The sequence below is a fragment of the Leptopilina heterotoma genome, unplaced genomic scaffold (assembly GCF_015476425.1).
Source record: "Leptopilina heterotoma isolate Lh14 unplaced genomic scaffold, ASM1547642v1 Lhet_98, whole genome shotgun sequence".
In the NCBI taxonomy this organism is placed as follows: Eukaryota; Metazoa; Arthropoda; class Insecta; order Hymenoptera; family Figitidae; genus Leptopilina; species Leptopilina heterotoma.
In genome coordinates, this window is record NW_025111204.1 from 122192 (window position 1) to 142721 (window position 20530).

Below are 20530 nucleotides of genomic sequence, written 5' to 3' on the forward strand. Positions count from 1 at the left end.
AATTTAAAGTCAGTAGTAGTTTTAATATCTAATAGTTTTAATCAGTAATACTTTGAATCCGTATATTTTCAATCAGTAATAGTTTTTATCAGAAAAAATATCAATCACAGTAGTTTCAATCCGTAATAGTTTCAATCACTAGTAGTTACAATCCGTACTAGTTTCAATCACTAATAGTTTGAATCAGTAATAATTTGAATCAGAAGAAGCTTTCATCACAGTAGTTTCAATCCGTAGCAGGTTCAATCAGTAGTAATTTCAATCAATTGCAGGTTCAATCCGTTATTTTTTCAATCAGCAGTAATTCTAATCACTATTAGGTTAAATCCCTATTAGTGTCAATCAGTAGAAATTTCAATCAGTAGTAGTTTCAATCTGTTATAGTTCAATCCCTGATAGTCTAAAGTCAGTTGTAGTTTCAATCCCTAAATGTTTAAAGTCAGTAGTAATGTTAATCCAAAACCCTGATGTGGATTCTCAAAAAAGTACCAAATTTGAAAAAAAAATAAAATAAAAGTTACTGTTTAACAAAAAAAACATAAATTCCCCCTGCGTGAGTTGTTTACATTTCACTTATTTACAGATTCCACAAATGTAATTTAATACACCATACGATAGATGTTATATAGAATATAAGAATGTAATTATCCTATATATTCTTTTTCTCCTCTTCATTTTGAAAAGTTAATGTTGCAAGAGAGAACAAAATAGCCGATGGCATATACACTTGAAGGTGAATTTTTTTTTTTTATTTATTTATTTTTCTTTCTTTCTTTTTTTTAAGCGCTGCGCGTATTATTTCCGTGGCTCGCACACGGGATGTTGCCATACATTTCGAACATTCGCGGTGATTTTCCCAAGCTGCGAAACTTGTAGGATTTAACACCTCTCTCACAAACACATTTATATATATAAACACACTTACATTCAAGGAGTTAATGACGTTTCTTTCTCTCTTTCTGTTTCAGGTACGTGAGTAATATATACGATCACTTTCCGCAAAGGCTAAAATTGTTTCAAAGATCCTCCACGTCTGTGTAAAAAAGGCATAAACCTCCGCGAGAGAGAAGTATATAATACAGTGCGATGGATTCCAAACTGGACTTTACTGTGTAAGACAATATATATATATATATATTTCTCTCCATATTTTTGCACAGCGAGTAAACAATTGTTTTGTCATTCAGAACGACATTGAGAGAAAAATGTTTTTTCCAAATTTTTTCGGCGCAATTAAATTTTATTTGCAAAACAAAATAATTAGTTTTTTTTTTTTAAATTAAAAAAAAAAAATAAAATAAAATTAGAAAACAAAAAATAAGGATAATTTTCGTTTTAAAAAAAATGGAAAAACTGTCAAAATGTCAATATTTAAATGAAGTCCTTTTGAGAATCATGTTCGTCGATCGCGTATAAATCGTGAAAGGAGTGATAGCCATCGAGTGACCTCTAGACAACTTCAAGGTCACAAAGGAGCAAGAGCTTTCGATATATATGTATATTCGTTTCAGGAAGAAACAGTAAACAGGAAGCATTGCAATCGGTATAGAGAGTGGGTTCGGAAACGAGTAGTTTGAAGAGATGAAAAGAGTTGACTGCAAAAGAAGTTCTTGCGAAATAGATATATCTCTCTTGAATCGTGGGAGTTTTGTTGAACGATTTATAGTTCGACGAGCCACCATACAAAAGATCAACATTTCCCGCCTTTTATACATATAGAGATCCCATCATATCATGCATACCTGATATTTTACAAATCTACAAAGCGAAAGTCTTTATTGAATCAAGAAATGTCTTTTGAATTAAATTTTTTTGTTTTTTTTTTTGTTTTTGTGTATGCTTTTGTTTTTTTTTTCTTTAAAAAATATTGTTTTGACAATTCGAAAATAAGGTATTTTTTCATGATTGTATTTTTCGATAGAGATTGAGTGAGAAAAAAAGAGGTGGGAGGTTAGAGAAAAGGAGTGGGGAGCGGAAGTATAATCTAACGTGCATTTGGCACGAAGTGCGAGAAATAACAACACTGTATGAGTAACGATCAGTGACTGGTCCACGAATGCTGGTGGTGTTAATGCGATACTCTGAGTTTCAAATTTCCATGGGTATTCGAAGGACGAGAGTCCGAGAGAATGAAGAATTGAGAATTTATGGAACGATGGATCCCAAAGGTACGAACGCACGCCGGATAATGTACCTCATTACTCGCGCATAACAATAATTCCCAACTCACTCTGTAATTCCTATATATACTTTTTCTTCGTTGTCGTCGTCTTGGTCTTGGTCTGTTTCGTCGTATAGTCGTTTTCTTATTTCACTGACAGGTGTCCGACGTGAACACATCGTTTCTCGCACCAAAATTGCAAATGCAACATTGCTAAGCTAATTATTAAGTTCCCTTCTTTCCAGTTTATCCCAACGGTAAATCTTTTGTGTTGCTATACATTTTCAAAATTCTTCTCCTTTCGTTATCTCACGTTCTTTTGAAAAGGTGGTCCAACCTTGACTATTTCGAATATAATTAGAATAATTTCTAATTATATTCGAAATAGTTTTTAATTTAGATTAGAATTTAGTTTTAGATTCAAAATCTTAGATTCATTCGAAACTAACAGCAAAAAGTGAATTTGTCAAAATTTACAGTACACACACTTGAAAATTATCAAAAAAAGAGCGACACAATTTTATGACAGGGTGCGCGGGACCTATTCAGATTTATTACACCGCACTCGTCTTCGTCGCGAGAGGGTATATAAGAATTAAGCAAGAAGAAAAAAAAAGAAAGAAAAGAAAAAAAAAACGTCCACGACTATGTGTGTTTGTTATGGCTATATAAAATGGAAGGCGTGCTCTCCTTTCGATTTTAATGGGCGCACCCTACTTGAGACTTGCGTTCATGAAACTTTGAAAAGCTCTGTAAAGCAAGCACACGACGTGAACCCTAAATTTGCGAGAGAGGGGGAGATTTCTTTTTCTTCTTTTTTTTCTCCTCTTCTTTCTTTTTTCTCTCTTCACCCAAAGGTCACACAAGTGTTTTCCCTTCAAATGAAAAAAACACTTCTTGCCTAACTACCGCCAAGACCAAATTAGAGAGAAATTATGATTTCTTGAATACACTGTGAAAGCTAATCATAAAGAGCACTTTAAACCACTTCACAACTACCTCATTATTTCGTCACTGTGATTTATTGTCTGACGGGAGGAGACTGCTCTATATTTAAATTTTTTTTAAAGAGAGAGAGAGAGAGGAAATTAACAATATTTGTTATGCATTTATTTACCTTTGAGCAATTTATTACAAAATTGTTTCTCATGATACGTAGAGATACTATTAATAACAAATTTTTTTAATTGATTAAAACTACTACTGACTGCAATAGTTACGAATTAAAACTACTAGTATTGAAGCTTCTTCTGGTTAAAATGACTTTGAAAGGGTTGGCTTTTTCCGCCATAATAGATCCACCATTTTAAATTTTGAAAATCTGACGAATAATTTTGCAATTAAAGAAAATTGGTCAATAAATGTAAAAGAACATTTTTTTGAGTAAACTTTTTTCCTTTATTTTCTAAAAATTCAAAAATTTTCATTTTTAATTCAAACAATATTTTTTAAAGAAAAAAAAAACAAAAGCATCCAATATGAATTGGAATATGTAGTTTTAATATTATTATAATTATAATAATCATATATTCTGATATAGGGATTTCTGGGAAAAGTTATGAATTTTTATTAAAAGTGCTGAAAAAAAATAAATTTTTAGAAGTCATAAGAAAATTCTAAATTTTTGTGCCTTTTTTGTTTGGTTAAACTATAAAATTACCACGAATACTAATACAAAACCTTCAATTTTTTCAATTTCTTTTTAAATAACTTAAATCTAATACAATGATTAAAACTTCTTCTTATTGAACTTTTAGTTACTTCTGCATTTTTTTAACATCCTTAAAAAAACTGTCTACTAATTAGCAATTACTGCAGATTTACTTCTCTCTATTTTTACTCTAACATTAAATCGAGTCAATTTTCGAACAAAAAAAAAATGAAAAAATAGAAATAAATGCATAATTAAAAAACAAATATCCCTGTTTAGCTGACTGTTCAGAAATTCAAGCACATTAATGCTCAGAGCATATACACTGGAATCTGGAATATTTTCATCGTTAAGGTGCGTGCATATCGTGTGCTTCCGTAAATTTATGCGCGTATGCATTTTGCCGCATGAAATGTTTATATACATACAGTCAAAGCATATAATGCAAGCGTACAACTTGCGCCTGCAAAAATCAATGTATATGGATGCAATGTGTTCACGGTAACTCGGATCTAAGAGTAGTACGCAGATAAAAAGAAAAGTTGGGTGTGGGGGGAGAAGTGGAAAAAAAACAAAGTTCTTTGGAGAATTGGAGGAAACTGTGCGAAAAAGGGGGGTTTTTGTGAAGTATAGATTTTTTAGACAGGTCATTAGTCGACGTCGGAAAAAAAATCGGGTCAAGTACCCGGATATATACACATATACATATATACACAGTCAATTTTTCTCGAGGAAAAAATTCTTGTGCTGTCAAAAAATACAAGTTCATTCAAGTGAACAAAAATCGTTTCCCTACTTTATTCATAGAATTTTCTTTTTCCTTCCTTCTTTCTATTTTTTTCTCTCTCTCTTCTTTGCTTGCTTGCGCGCATTCCAGCTAAATTATTACATCCAATTTGCCTAGCTGTGGGTCATGAGAATATATTCTCTGGACTCAAACAAGTTTCCTTATTGACCTGCTTTTAAAGTTGTAGGGAAAATTTTTTCAAATTATTGAAAGTTTTGAAAAAATAAAATTCTTTGTTTAAAATTTTTCCAATTAGAAATATTTTTGAAAACATTTTTCTAATTAAAAATATTTTTGAAAATGTTTTTCAAATTAAAAATATTTTTGAAAACATTTTTCAAATTAAAAATATTTTTGAAAAAATTTTTTCGGGAAATACTTTCTTGTTATTCAATTTTTGGGGTAAATTTCTATTATACTTTTAGGGTTCTATCAGGAGGCTAAAAATTAATTTTTTTATAACATTATTTTTACTTCTGTAAAAATATCAAAATAAATTAAGAATTGAAATTAGGAAGAGTTTTAGATCGAAAAAGAATTTGAATAGTGTTTAAAAAATTAGTTGAGAAATTTCATACTGAAAATGTTAAAATGTTATCATAAGGCAATGAACGAACGTGAAGCATCAGAATTTCGACTAATATTTCAGAAGTAAGTAAGATAGTTTGAAAGTCACATTACGGAAACAAGACACCTAACATGACGCTTTTCTCTGATGAATGTTGTCATCACGAGCAAGCAATTGGTCTCACGTCTTACTTAATGCAGTTAATGCACAAAAACACGTGTCACTCATTTGCCACTAATCTCATTTTCACCCATTTTCTTTCCCACGTCAAAAAATTCCATGGAAGTACCCATAAAGTTTCCATGAAAATTCTTTCAGTTTTTTATTTTAAAAATATTTTAACATTTTCAGGGTTTCCACAATTCAGGAAAATCAGGGAATTCAGGAAAAAGTAGAATCGGTCAGGAAAAAGTCAGGGATTTTTTATTAAAGTACTAGAAAAAAATTGAATTTAGAAGAAGTTACAAATGATTGCAGAAATTGAATTATTTTCAAAAGTAATAAAATTCTTTGCAAAATTTTAATTATTTTCAAAAAATTTCCTCAATTCAATCATTTTCAGTATCTACTATTTTAATAAAATTTTTTAAAAGATTTCAATTATTTAAAAAAACGTGTTGGTAAAATTCTAAGCAAACATAAAATTATTTTCATAAATAATTAAAATTTCACAGGTATTGAATTATTTCAAAGTTTAAAACACAATTTTCATAAAATTCTTCTTAAGAATTCAATCACTTATAAAAAAATTTAAATAAAGTTCTTCGTACGAACTCAATTATTTTTATAAATAATAAATAATTCCTCTCAGTGATTCAATTATTTTTAAAAGTAAGAAAATTCTTCGCAACATTTCAATTATTTTCAAAAATTTTTCTCAATTTAATGATTTTTAATATCTACTATTTTAATAAAATTTTTCAAAAGATTTCAATTATTTAAAAAAAGTGTTGATAAAATTTTAAGCACTAAATTATTTAATTAACACTAAATTATTTTCTTGAATAATGAAAATTCACAGGAATTCAACTATTTACAATTATTTTTATAAATTTCTTGTCAATAATTCAATTATTAGCAAAAATAATAAAATTTTTTACCGAGATTCATTTATTTTCATTAATAAAAAAAATCATCACAATTTCAATTATTTTTAATACAATTTTAATCGAATTCCTCGAAAAATGTAATTGAAAATTTTATTAAAATTCGTCGAAAAAATTCAATTATTTAAACATTTGTTGATAAGATTCTTTATGAGGATTAAATTTTGATAAACATTCATTTATTCAAGAAATTATTACATTTTTTTTAGAAAAGAATTGAATTCATTTAAGAAATTTGAATAAAATAGTAGATTTCGAAAATATTTGAATTTCAGCGAAGAATATTTCATTATTTGTGAAATGTAATTGAATTCTTGCAAGTTTTTGAAAATAATTACATTTTTCGAGAAATTTATTTAAAATTGTATTATTAAAAATAATTGAATTCATATGAGAATATGATAATTATTATTTACGAAAATAATTGAATTAGATTAAGACAAAAAAATTTATTTCATTGGTCAAAAAAAAAACAATGGAAAAAATATTTGAAAATTTGTATTTTCAGAACGAAATTTGTAAAAAGGAAATAAAAGAGAAGAAAAATTTACTCGAAATTCATGTAAAATCGTTATCTTACGTTCTTTAGAGTTAATTACACGTTTAAAAGTAAACTCGAAACATTAACAAAACTAAAAAAAAATCTCTAATTTTGTGCTCCATTGACTGTAAGACTTTTTAAAGAACTAAAGTACGGCTCATTTTTTTCACCCTTGAAAAAAGGGATGCAAAATGAGAATAATAAAATACGATAATTAAGAATTGACATTAAAAGTAGTAATAAAAATAATAATAGTTTACTGAAAGTAACAATAATAAAATAATATAAAAAATATAAAAATATTTGTCTCTTAGACAGATATTTATTTTCACTTTCACTTTTTTATTTTAACTTTTATAGGATTATATTTTCGTTTTATGCATTTACTGCCATTTCCACTTTAACAGATTTTTGTATTTTGTTTTTGTTTTCACTTTAATTTATTTTTACTTTTGTTTTCATTTAAAAAAAAATTTGTATTTTCACTTTTATCATTTTCACTTTGATGGAATTTTTTTCAATTCCATTTTTACTCTTATTTCCAATTTCCACTTTGACAGTTTTTTATTTTCTTTTTCTATCATAGGAAAAGCGAAAATAAAAATCTTTCACAGTAATAGAAGGATAAATAGAATAAAAGGAAAATAACATTTTATTAAAGTGAATGTGAAAATAAGTTATGCATTTTTACTTCGATTTTCATTTTCACGTTCACTTTAATAGATTTCTATTTTCACTTTCATTTTTACTGTCCAACAAAAACTTGTTAATGTGAAAATAAAAAACAGCCAAAGTGAAAGAAAGTAAAATGAAAGTAAAAATAAAAATCCACCAAAGTTAAAATTTGTTAAAGTGAAAATGAAAATAAAAATCCACCAAAGTAAAAATCTGTTAAAGTGAAAATGAAAATAAAAATCCACCAAAGTAAATATCTGTTAAAGTGAAAGTGAAAATAAAAATCCACCAAAGTAAAAATCTGTTTAGGTGAAAGTGATAATAAAAATCAATCAACGTGAAAGCGAAAATGTAAGTGAAAGTTAAAATTAAATTATATAATCGACTCCCTGTTCTCTCAGTGAACAAAGAATAAAATGAGATGATTGTAGAAAAATAAATCTTGCCAGTGGGAAAAAAACTATTGCATATTTGTCCCAAATAGGGTGATTTGAAGTTTTCGATAGACCATATAGCAAACAAAGTCAAGTATTCATACATCTTTTTGGGAATGTAGTTAGGTTATCGACTTTCGATTTGGTGGAGAGATTAATGTGGAGTGAACATCGTTATGAAGTAGAAGCTATTTGGATTCTGAGTGCAGTGAGATCGCCATTAGCTGCATTTCGGAGTAATTTCGTGCATACGGCACAAGTTTCCCGCATACTTTGCAGAAATTATACCCCGTCGCAAATAAATGCGCAATACTCTTGCTTATACACATCCTCGTAAAGTTTGTCCCGTTCAATGTCAATGTACATATACACAAACGTACATACGTATATATGTATATATAGAATATTGTGAGTAGAAATGAATACACGTTACGTAATTTGCCTTTCTGAAATCTTAGTAGACCAAACCACTGAATGGAATTTTGTCGTTGAATAGGATTTAAATTCTTGACATATGGTTATATCGACTTTGGTGATTTGGTCATTCTTATCGTTTCATTACAGTGATATAATAAAAGTTTCGCAATATTTTTCGCAAAAGTTTTTGTTAAATTTAAATTTTGCAATTTATAGACAGTTGCGCAGTAGTTTTATTTGACATTCACGATTGCGCAGTTTGGGAATAATTCTCTTTGTTTTTACTTGGGAGTTTTATTACTACTATTTTTGTGAAGATAAGATCAGAGTTGAAACTATAAAATGTTTGATAAATATAGAAACTGAAACTAGCACTATGACAAAAATTAATTCTACAATTTGTTGTAAGACAATTATTACGTATTTCCTACTGATAAAAGTTAATTTTACAATTTCTTTTAAAAGATTACTAGCAACAATTAACTAACTAACTTCTTACTACCTTTTTTAAATAGCAATTTTAAGAATAATAGAATTTAAAAATTTTCTAATTTAAATTTTTGTTGAAAACACTACAAAAAATTCAATTTTGGAGAAATTACAAATAATTTTAAAAATTCAATTATTTTCAAAAAAAATAAAATTCATCTTATAAAATTCAACTATGTTTAAAATTTAAAAAAAATTCTCATAAAAATCCCAATTATCTTTATAAATAACAAAATTCTTCTCCAAAGTTCAATTATTTTCATGAATGTCAAAAAAATTCTTGTCCTAATTTCAATTATTTTCAAAAATAAAATGCATTTTTCTAATTTCAATGATTTTCAATATCTACTATTTTAATAAAATTTCCCAAAAAGAATCCAATTATTTAAAAAAAATTTTTAATAAAATTGTACGCAAAAATTTAATTATTTTCATAAATAATAAAAATTTTAGAGAAATTCAATTATTTTCATAAATAAAATTTTTTCTAAGGAATTCAATTATTGTTTTCATAAAAAATAATTTAAAATTCTAGAAAATAATAATTGAATTAAAATGATGAAAATAATTTTGATGAAGTTACAGTGACAACATTTAACAAAATTTTAGTCTTTTAATCAGGAAAGAAGTAAAAAAAATTCTGATGATTTCCATTTGTCATTACAATTTTGAATTAATTATAAAATAAAAATAATTATAATATAATAATATAATATACAATCTATCTAAAGATAACAATAAACAAAAGTATAAACAAAAGACAACTTCAGAGTGTGAGGAACAAAAAAAGAACATTTAAATTATTATAGTTAATTAGGTTTTTATTATTATAGTTTTGAATAACATTATCAATAGCTATGAAGAAACGGAAAACTAATATTAATTATGTCTGACTAAATTGGGGATTTTCTACTGAAAAACACAATTGTCTGACCAAAAATTGACTTTTCTACTGAAAAACAATTTTTCTTAATTAAAAAGAAATTTCATTAATTTTCATTTTTAATAAATTAGATCAAGGATAATTTTGAATGTCTGACCAATAGATGAATTTTCTACTCAAAAACGAATTAATTCCTATGTCCCTAAAACGTTTGAACTTTCAAATGACCGACGATATTTTTATTTTCAAATTTATTACTTTCTTTAGTTTGAATTTTATTTACAAAATATTTTTTTTCATAACTGCAAAAAAATTGAGTTTTTAACTAAATTAATATTCAATTACAATATTCTTTTATTTAAGATTTCAGTTTAACAATTTTTAGAAATATTGGAGCATAACAAAAAATTTTTCGTTCATTTGAACGTTCAATTTTTGAGAAAAAGTAATTAATTAATTACTAATCAAGGGAGAGGCTACAATAATATTTTTAACGATATCAAGAAAATAATTTAAATATTCCATAAAATTGTTTAATTGTAATTTTTTGAGAGTAATTCAATGGTCGTAAATTATAGGAGAACGGAAAATACTTTGACACTTTTTGAACTTTAATTTTTCATCTTAATAATTGGTAGATTTCTAGTTTTTGAAATACACGCATAATTTTGTCGAAAATATGTTTTTGAATCTAGAAAAAATTGTCAATTTTTACAATTTTTTAAGCAGTTTTTTGAAAAAAAATATTTTTAGGATAAAAATTTTAAAAACTAAAATTGTTGTTCAATTTTTTTATTTGAAAATTCACTTATTTCTCTAACTAATTTCAGATCATAATTTTATAATTTTTGCATTTTTTATTTTTTATACATAAAAATTATGACCTCTGAAATTATTTAGAAAAATAAGTGAATTTTTAAATAAAAAAATTGAATAACAATTTAATAAAAAGAAGTATTTAAAAAAAAATTCTTCAAAATATGTAAAAATTAATTTTCTCATTCAACAATTTTTTTGGTGAACATTAAATAAAAACATATTTTCAACAAAATTATGAACGGATTTCTAAATCTACCAATTTTTAAGAAAAATAAATACTTAAAAAGTATCAAAAAAATTTTTTAAGCAATTTTATTTTATGACCATTGAATTTCTCATAAAAATTACTATATAAACAATTTTATGGAATATTTAAATTACTTTCTTGATAAAATTAAAAATATCAGTCTTTCCTTAATATTCAACTAATTAATTACTAATCAATATTCAAATAATCACTAATTAATATTCAAGTAATTGATTAATTATTAATATTGATTATTAATTAATATTCAAGTAATTAATTATTGATATTGAACTATAATTATAACCACCAATTAATACTCAATTTATTAAAAAATAAATAAAAGTCAACTAAGTAATTAAAAATTAATAATTAACATTTTTATAACTAATTAATAATTAAGCTGTTTTTTTCTCTCTCTTTGTGTTTACAATTATTTCCTCACATTTTTTTGGTGCCATTTTTGTTCTTTTTCTTGTTCCCAACTTTTTCTCCTCACTTTTTTCTTGTTCTTGTTCTTCATCTTCATCTTCTTCTATTTTTTGGTTTAAATTGGAATTTCGCTCGGTAATCAATGAAATGCGGAAAATTACTGTCGATTCAGGGGCAAAAATATATAAAACCCCAATGAAATAGAGCTTGTCTAACTAACTCTCGTTTCTAATTAAAGTGTCTTTCCACCTTCTTAGTTTTAAGGAAATCGAAGTCTGGTGACGAATGATTGCATTTGCAGGAGTTTAATTCCAAGTGTAATTAAACCAGCGACCGATATCGACTATTTTACCGACAACTCTCTCTCTCTCTCTCACTTTAGTCGTTTTTTATATATATATAACTTCCTCTCAATTTCTTCCTCACCGTTGTTCTATTATATAAAGTCACTGTGTTGTCCTTTAATATCAAAACTGGATCAAATTAAATAGAATTAAAAAGAAAAGTGCGCAAGAAAAATAGTTTTCAATCGAAATAGAAAAAACACTCGCAATTAACTCTTGAAACAAGAAAGAAAGGAAGATGGAAAATATTTATTGTAGAGAAAATAGTTATTAGGTTTGGAATAAATTTATAAATAATAAATAGTATATTAAAATAATTTATTATTATAAAAATTATTACAAAAATATTTTATTATTATAAAAATTATTATAAATATTTTTTATTATTATAAAAATTATTATAAATATTTTTTATTATTATAAAAATTATTATAAATATTTTTTATTTAATTATTATTTTCAGTACTTGTAAATAGGAATGAAAGTAAAAACAAAGTAAATATGTAAAAATATACCTATCGTTAATGGAAATAATTTTTTAAAACTAAATTCGAAAAAGAAAAGAAAGTTAACTGTCAACAACAAAGTGAGGCACTCAATACGTAAATGGAAATGGTCATTTTTTGATGGTCCCCAAAGAGAGTTAACGCTTTAGAAAAAGTCTTTTCTTGCATTCACTATTTGGGTATATTTCCGTTGCATTACGGTTGCACGACAAACGTAAATAGAAATGCAAGCCTAGGTAGAGAAGTGGACAAAGGCATTGACGGAGTGAACGAACAAAGCCGACACAGACTTTTATTATAATAATCCGGCATATGCACCTATGTGTATGTGTACATGCGAAAAAAAATATACATATATACATATTTTTTGTATGTATATACATTTCGTATATACACATATATTTTTAAAATACATTCGTGAAGATAGTTTTTGACTATAGTTTACATACTGTGGTCTCACTTTATTCCAAGTGAGACTCACCTTCCCCCACCACTCTTCACTTTTTTGTAAGCCTACCGCATCAAAAAAAAAAAAAAAAAAAAAAAAAAAATCTGTATCATATATATATGAGAATGCAAAAGGTGAAAGCTACGTAACTTGAAACGCGTGCGCTTTTCGAAACAGAATCAGAATGTACATTGTACATAGGATGAGCTTTCGTCGAAAAAGCTTTACTCTTTTACACAATGATTACTTTGATATGCATATGTACAATATAGTGTCAACCTGAGTGTTCTAAATGTCAATATACTTATACTCTAAAAAGTGTAGAATTATTTTATTAATAAAAGTTACTACTGAATTTTTCTTCTTTTTTTTTGACTTTCGAATTACGAAACTTAAAACGTTGAAAAACAAATTTAGTGGTAGAAACACTGAAATAGTAACTAATTAACACTAACAAATTGAAACACTAAAAATTTCCAATTGCGGTGAAATCCCAGCTGAAAAAGTTCTATAGAATTTCACTAGAATCATTCTATATGAATTCTAATGAATATTCTGCAGAATTTCACTAGATTGATTCTATAGAATTTCTACATGAATTCCAGTAAATTTTAGTGATTTCTAATTAGAAAGAATTTAAATTCGTGAAATAATATTTTTCAACTTTATATTCTTGTGTAATTAAATTTTACATTTGATTTCTATGACAAATTTTAGGCAAAAATAGTTTATATTTTACTTTAAAGTTTAAACTATAAACTTTAAAGTTTATTATTTATTTATTAAACTTTAAAATATAAATTAAATTTTTTCATAACTATAAAACATAAAATTATCTTCATTATCATTATTTTTTCATGTTTTATAATAATTAAAGATGGCAAATTGATAAAACCATTAATTTATATTATAGGAATATTTTATTTCTTAAAAATTATTTTCATCATTTCAATTCAACTATTATTTGTAAGAATTTTTTACTAAAATTTTTCTTTAAATCAATTAATTTTCGAAAAAGTTCTTCGACAATTTTCAAAATCCATTTATTTACATTATTCAATTTTACAAATTTCAATTGTTCGTAAATTCTTCAATTAAATAAATATTAGAAAATAAAAACTTTAAATAATATTAAAAGAATTCAATTACACATTTTAAAAAAAATTAATGTCAAAATTTAATTATTTTTAAAAATTCACGCTATAAATTGCTTTTAATATTCAATTATTATCTAAAATTTTAACTGAAATTTATTTTCATATCAATTTTTATTAAAAAATTCTACAAGAATTCAATTATTTAAATAGGTACAAAAATAAATAATTTATTAAATAATTGAATATTTTTTAAAATTCAATTCTCATAAAGAATTTTATCAACATACTTTTGAATAATTGAATTCTTTCGACGATTTTTAATAACATTTTTAAGAATAATTACATTTTCCGAGAAATTTGATTAAAATTCTATTAAAAGTAATTAAAATTCTGCATTGAGTTATATTATTTATAAAAATAATTGAATTCCCAAGAATTTTATTATTTATGAAAATAATTGAATTCCTCAGAAGAATTTTATTACCTATTTTTGAACATATAATTAAATTACTGCGCAGGATTTTATTAATCTTAAAAACAATTGAATTTTTGCAACAATTTGTAACTTCACAAAAATTAATTTTTTTTTTAGTGTTTAATTAAAATTTTACTATAAATCCATTACCTATTTTTAATAATTTAAAAAAAATTTTTTAAAATTTTCTAATTCATTTGTTTTTAACTGAAATTCATTTTATATCAATTTTTATTAGAAAATAGTACTGAATTCAATTATTAAAATACAAAAATAAATAATCTATTGAACAATTGAAGTTTTCTTAAAATTAAATTCTCATAAAGAATTTTATCAACATATTTTTGAATAATTGAATTTTTTCGAAGAATTTTAAATAAAATTTTTAAGAATAATTGAAATTCTGCAATTAGTTCGACTATTTATGAAATTAATTAAATTCCTAAAAAGAATTTTATTATTTAGAAAAATAATTGAATCCCTGTAAAAATTTTATTATTTATAAAAATAATTAAATTATATTGCGAAGAAATTTATAGAAAATTTGTAAATAATTGAATTTCTGTGAAATTTTTATTATTTTATAAAAATAATCAAATGTTTGCGTAGAATTATATTACAATTTTTTTAAACAATTGAATTCTTTTGGAAAATTTTATTAATATAATAGATATTAAAAATAATTGAATCAAAAAATTTTTTTGAAAGTAATTAAAATTTTACGAAGAATTTTATTCTAATTTTTGAAAATAATTGAATTTGGGATAAGAATTTTAATAATTTATAGAATTTATTGAAATTTCGACGAGAATTAAAAAAAATTTTTGAACATAATTAAATTTCTTCGAAGTATTTTATTACTTTTGGAAATAATTAAATTTCTTCAATCATTTGTAATTTCTCTAAAATTCTCCAAATTATATCGTACAATTTACGAACTTTTCGTCCTTTTTTAATCAAATTACGGACTTTACGGACCTTTTTTCAAAAAATCTGACTTTTACTGATTTGAAGCCAAATACCAAAAACATTAGAATCAAAGTACTTGGTAGAAATTCCCAATGACTAGTTATTTCTTTCTAATTTTTATTTTATTATTTTATTGTATTAAAAAAAAAATTTTTTATATTTGAAAACAGAAAATTACTGTTTTTCTGCGACTATCAAATTGAGACAAAAAACAAATCAAAACACTTTTGATTCGTTTTTTGTCTCAATTTAATTAATCAAAATATAAAGAAAATTAATTTTATTTTTATTTATATTAAAATATAAAATAATGAAAAAAAACAAGAAAGAGATAAAAAAAATAGGGGCAAAGGAATAAATTATCAGTATTTATTTTGTAAACTAAAAAACATGTTTAAAAAAAAGTCATTATATTATATATACTTCGTTATCGTGTTTTGTTTCTTCTTTCTCTCTCTCTCTCTCTCTCTCTCTCTCTCTCTCTCTCTCTCTCTCTCTCTCTCTCTCTCTCTCTCTCTCTCTCTCTCTCTCTCAAGCTTTCTGAAAATGGAGATTAGAACTCATTAATAAGTCAGCTTAGAAGACACAGAGTTTTAACAAGAACTGTGCCAAATTAGCGGCACCAGCAAGATTGTAGCGGAATTTCTCCTTTTTACCACGACTGCTTAAGGTATTATCTACTGCTTAGTGAAGTCTCGCTGTATATATGTATACAGTACACTCTGAAGAATACATACGAGCTTTTTTAGACGACAAAACTGTGCATAGACTCGACATTATTATTTCATACAAGTGTTCATTGTTTTACTATTTGTGAATCAATTACATTGTGCTAAATTTCTATTCCCAGTCTTTCTCCTATATTTAACTGTATTTATTTTCACATTTATTTTTCTCATTTTGTTTTAAAAGTTTCTTTAGATTTAACAGTTTAAAAATAAAAAAAAAGATATTTAATTTTTTCCAAAATAAATAAAAAAAGTAAATTTACTTTTAAATTAATTTTAAATAAATAAATAAAAAAATCAATTTATTTTTCTCTTTTCCAGTTTTCTTAGAATTCAATTATTTAAACAATTCTGTAAATCGTTTGAAAAAAAAGTAGTAAAATACAAGTTTGGTCAGACCTGTAATTCTATTTTCCGTTGAAACAGAAAAAAAATTCTTCTTATATTTTTGGAATAAACATCAATATTATAGAAAAGGAAGAAGGAGAGATTCTTGTTTATTGGGAGGCAAAAAAAAAATGATATCCTATATATGGATGCGAGAAACGAGTTGTTGGTTTCTTCGCTTTGAAATCCTAACGTGGTATCAGAAGAAGAGTCGAGAACGACGCCTCAATTGTCGTTGGAAGAAATCAGAGAAATGAAAAGTGCTGCTAGTCCCTAGTCGACTGTCTTTGCAACACGTATTTACAGTCCATTTCGAGCTCAGCAATTTATTCTTTACTAACTTGACAAGTAACTAATTATTCCAACATTTCTACCTTCGGAAAAACAACACTAATATTTCTTAATTATTTCACCTTGTCCTTTCTTTCTCTATGTTTTCTTTCCTCTATTTTATTATGGGAACATTGTCAGGGTTGGACCACCTTTTGATCTCTGTTTATTGTATTTTTTTTCTTCCAAATTAATAAATATATTTTAATTTAAAACAATTTAAAAAAAATCATTTATCCCTCTGTTTTTCATGAAACAAAATAATAATTTCCAACTACTAATTAATTAACTTTCTTTCCATGTCAAAAGTATCCATAAATATAATTAATAACACAAATCATTATGTAATGAGAATGTACTCAGTGACAATAGAAAAAAATTCTTTATCAACGATAAAAAGTCCACACTGTTTGAAAATTATTATTATTAATCTCTTAAAAACTCCTGTTTCCTTGTTTTTAATTTCATTTTTGTATTTTTCATTTATTACCATCCATTATTCATTATTGGAAAGCTCTTTACAAAACAGTGGATATATTTGAATTGTCACATATATATATACATAGTATATAAAATAGGGGTCTCGTGAAATTCATTTAATTTCGTTTATTAAAATACGCGAGTATGAATAATATTGTCACTTTTTTCTCCATTTCCTTTCTTTTTTTGTATAACTGGACGCTAGACAGTAAAACATCAAACAGAGTAGAGAAAGAGGGAGACAAAAAAACAAGCTTTACAGTCGCATATCCAACTCGGGGGTTTTTGTTGTAATTTCGTAATGGCTGGCTACCACAAAAGCGGGACTCGCGGTGAGTAAATTGGAGCAAGTGAAACAATTACCGTGATTGCAAAGCGAATATTAAAATAAGCCTACGATTGTTGGCTTTTAATGTAACCACCACGGTTGTAATATGATGAGATAAAAAAAATTATATTATTTCTGTGTGTCGCCTTTTTGACAAAAAAAAAAAAAAAAGAAAAAGAAAGAAAGAAAAATTGTCATTACCAAGGGCACGTTGACTTATCCCTTTTAATTAAAATTACTCTCGTTTTTACATTTTTTTTGGCATTTTTTCTGTATTCTCTTCAATTAATTTTTTTTGCACTTTTTCTGTTTTTTCTAAAAAAAAAATTTCTTTTTAATTTTATTTGTTTTTTCTATAAAATTTTATAAATTTTACTCATTCTCATTTTCATTTTTAGTTAAACCGAATTTTTTGGCGTTAGTAGAAAAATACTGTATTAGTCAGACTAAATTTTTAAAGTAATTTTTGATTTTTTTATTTCAATTTATTACATTTTTTTTAAATTATATTTTAATAACAGATAATGGCAATTCATGGAAATTTTTTATTTTCAAAACTCATAGAAATTGTTCGCGTCTGATTAAATACGACTTTTACTACTGAAATTTAAGTAACTCCAATTTAGAAGCATTGTCCGACTAAAATGGACTTTTACTACTGAATCTAAAATTTCAGAAATTGTTCGTAAATGATAACTGCAAAACTTGAAGAAATAGAATGTTTCTAGTCTGACTGTAAGTGATTTTTACTACTGAAAAAAAATTGCAAGAATTCAAAAAAATAGTCTGACTTTGGTTGACATTTACTACTTATTTTAAAAAGTAGGTAAAAAAAAAATTTTTTTTTATCGATAAACGATAAAAATGTAAGAAATTGAAAATATCTAGTCTGACTATAACTGTGTTTTACTACTGACAAAGGTAATAGTAATAATTTGAAAAAATAGTCTGACTTTTACTACTAAAAGTAATACGAATTACTACAAAATTAATTTACCACGAGTCGTAGTGGAAGCATCAGCAAAGTAGTACAACAAATTTTAAGTCAGACTGAAATTATTATTAATATTATAAATTACTAATTATTAAAATAGAATTTAATAAAAACCTTTTAAAAAAATTAAAAGTAATTTAAATCTTTTCGTCTGACTATATTCGTCATTCCCTACTAAAAATTCCCCGCCTAAAAATCTGGTTTACCTAAAATTGACCATTACTTCCAGATACAAAAAATATCCCCCATACACAGAGGAAAAAAAAATAAAAGAGAAAAACACCACGAGTATTTAATTAATTAGACAAAAAGTCTCGTATTCCATCTACAAATGTATAAAATCCGCTTTAAAAATTGAGCGGAAAAAAAAATATTGGAATTCTTCTAATGAAAAATTAAAATGATTGAAACATAACGACCTGTTTGTTTGTTATAAAAACGCAGCAGACAGGTCTGACCAAATCACTCTTTTACTACTTGTCAAAAGTCAAAATCCTTTCAAAAGAAATATTTACGTTCTTTTACGATAGAGCGACTGGGCTTTTATGCTTATAATCTGATGATCCATTTTAATCCGCTTTCAAATATGAAATAAAAAAAAATTTTTTCTTTGTTTTTTTAGTAATTATTATTATACTTTGACAGGAAAATTGAAATTAAAAAAGAATTACGAATATATGTGATTGTTTGATATGCGCACCCGTCTGTCTGGCTAAACATTGGTTTTACTACTTGTTAAAATTGTACGATGAAAATTGCATTCATCTTCCCATCAATGTTGGGGTTTTTTTGTTTTTGAATAGTGAAAAAGAATTTTTTTTTTTTGTAAATTCTAGAAATTTTTATATACAGTTCTATGAGTCCTTTGAAATTCTATGAGTTCGCTATAGAACTTTTTGAGTTCTTTGGTAGTCATATCAGTTAATATTTATCAGTTAATTTATCAGTTAATATTTTATGAGTGTTTTAAAAGCTTTAACTTTTTTAAATTCTGTCTTTAAGAGTAGAAAGTTTTATAAAAATTTATGAGTTTAATCTATGAGTTTTTTTAATTCTTTAAGAACTTGAAGAAGTTTAAGTTTCTGAATACTGTAATAATTCTTGTGGATGCTTATGACTTTGGTAAAATATCATCACCATAAATCTTTCTAAATTCTATGAGTTCTTTATGAGTCCTCTGTAATTTTATGAGATTTAAGAAATTTGTTAAATTCGTTGGGATATTCAATTTTTAAAGCAAGATGAGATTTGTAAAGCTTTATGAGTTCTTTAAATTACTACAAAATCTTAAAAATTTTATGAGTTTTGAAAATTCTATGAGTTTTTTAAATTAATATAGTTTTAAGAAATTTTAGGAGTTCTTTGGTTTTTATTAGTTTTACTCTTCATTAATTCTTTAATTTTTTAGGTCTTCGCTCTTTTATGAGATTTTTTTAAATTCTATGAGTTTTCAATATTGTATGAGTCCTTCAAATTAATAAAGTTTTAAGAAACTTTTTGTGAGTTCTTTGGTTTTTATTAGGTTTAGTTTTTTTTAGTCCTTTTTTTATTAGGTCTTTATTTTTATCAGATCTTTTAAATTCTATGAGTTTAATAAAATTACTGACTATGTAATTCAATATTCTCGAGTCTCTTTGAAATTTAAATATTTCTTTCAATAAAATTCTATTATTTTTTAAAATATTTTAAAATATTTTAATTTAAAATTTTTTTTTACAAAATTGGATAATTTTTGTAAAATTTTATAACTTCTGTAAAATTATCATAAATTCTATAAAGTTTTACAGTTTTAAACAATAATTCCACTTGACTTGTAATTTTCTACAAATTCCATTTTTTATAGAAATAAAATATCCGAATAAAAAATCAGCAACTGCAAAGGCAACAAATGTATTCGTATATAATCATATCAAATCAAAATCTGTCCCTAAAATGATCTCTGTTGATTCTTGCCTCATTCAAAAAAAAAAAAAAAATCCCTACACAACGAGTTTTGTTACAAATTCGATTTCAGGTAGCCCGAGTGCGTGGGCTTATATCTTTTAATACCAAAAGGGACAATGTTTGAGGTGCGGTTTTAAAAGCAGAAAAAAAAGGAAAAGAAAAAAACACAACTCAACATCGCCTACGTGCTCTCTCCTCATGCTAAATTTATATATTCAAGTATATTGACTCGGAATGTATCTTCAATGCTCTTCCTCTTAACCTTCCGCCCTCAGACAACCATTCTACCCTTC

At 25.2% G+C, this 20530-nt stretch overlaps 1 protein-coding gene across 1 annotated transcript in view; it reads left to right on the forward strand.

Moving 5' to 3' along the window:
• Positions 1-981: 981 nt before the first annotated feature.
• The window catches only part of LOC122512383, a 29209-nt gene continuing 9660 nt past the window's right edge, over positions 982-20530 (forward strand). Inside the window, exon 1 of the mRNA XM_043628173.1 lies at positions 982-1112. The gene's annotated coding sequence lies outside the window, so the exon portion shown is untranslated. The remainder of the gene's footprint in view (positions 1113-20530) is intronic.